Raw genomic sequence first — 1,573 nt, 5'->3', positions numbered from 1 at the left:
CTGGCCAGTAGCAAAGGGAAGTGCAATGAGAGGAGAGAATTCTGAGATGAGTTTTGCAAATCACTTTCACCAGGATGTCTGCAAACTCCAGGTTCATGGGACTGGGCAAGAGCCCCATGAGAGGCTCTTGGGTGTGGTGGCGCATGCCTGTAGTCCCAGCTACTCAGGAGGCTTTCCCATGAGAGGGAAACAAAAGGGAGGAAAGGGAGCCTGGAGACAGGAGAAAAATGTACCAGCTCCTCGACTCTGCTGGGAGCCAGCCCACCCAAGTACAAAAGACTTTTCCCTCTTTTTCCTTTCACATTTATTGCCTCTATCTCTCCCTTTTTGAGACAGGGTCTCACTCCATTGCCTAGGCTGGAGTGCAGTGGCACGATCTCAGCTCACTGCAACCTCCACCTCCCGGGTTCAAGTGATCTTCCTACCTCAGCCTCCCGAGTAGCTGGGACCACAAGTGTGTGCCATCATGTCCTACTAATCGTTTTGTAGAGATGGGGTTTTGCTGTGTTGCCCAGGCTGGTCCCAAACTCCTGGGCTCAAGCAATCCACCCACCTTGGACTCTCAAAGTGCTGGGATTATAGGTATGAGCCACTGTACCTAGCTTTTTTTTTTTTTATCATCACACTTTTTATCTCATTTTGTGATAAAATGAACACACCCTGAAATCTACCCTCCCTTAAAAGTGTATAATTCAATGATTTTTGATGTTGAGGGATAGAGAAAAAAATTAAAGTTTTTTTTTTCTTTTTTTTAAATTCTCATATAGTCACTACAAAACAGAATGCTTCTGTGGCCCCTGGTCACCAAAATGTGTGAGGATTTCTCCCCACTAAGCAATCCTGCAGTGAACACCAGCAGCGTGTCCTCTAATTCAACTCAATTCTGACACTGTCTATCTGGAGATAGTGTCAGATCCCACAGACTGAGGGCTCAGGCCCATAAGACTGTCCCCTACTTCAGATGCCAATCACAGTCTTGGCCTCGGCAACTTCCAAGGAACTTACTATAAATTGAAGTTCCCAAGATCCCTTCCCCGGTTCAATTAACTTGCTAGAGTGGCTCACAGAACTCAGGGAAACATTTTACTTATATTGACCCGTTTATTATAAAGGATATTACAAAGGAATCAGAAAAATAGCCAGATGAGGAGACAGATAGGATAAGGTATGTGGGGAGAGGGAGCTGAAAGTTGCAGACCTCTAATCCTCTAATTACTTGGTCTTTCTGGTAACTGCCCCATCCTGAGCCTATCTAGAGGCCTCACCCTAAGTCACTGTGTTAACATAAACTCAGGCGTGATCAAAGAGTGGCTTGTGAGTAACAAAAGACATGCCTTCTGCTAAGGAAATTCCAAGGGTTTTTAGCTCTGTGACAGGAACTAGGGACAAATACTAAATATATTTCATCAAGATATGGAAGCAGGTTGGGTGTAGTGGCTAATGCCTGTAATCCCAGCACTTTGGGATGCAGAGGCAGGAAGATCACTTGAGGCCAGGAGTTCAAGGCCAGCCTGGCCAACATGGCAAAACCCCATCTCTACTAAAAATACAAAAATTAGCCGGGCATGGTGGC

The sequence above is a fragment of the Colobus angolensis genome, unplaced genomic scaffold (genome assembly GCF_000951035.1).
Source record: "Colobus angolensis palliatus isolate OR3802 unplaced genomic scaffold, Cang.pa_1.0 Scaffold26, whole genome shotgun sequence".
NCBI lineage: Eukaryota > Metazoa > Chordata > Mammalia > Primates > Cercopithecidae > Colobus > Colobus angolensis.
This window is presented reverse-complemented; position numbering follows the sequence as displayed.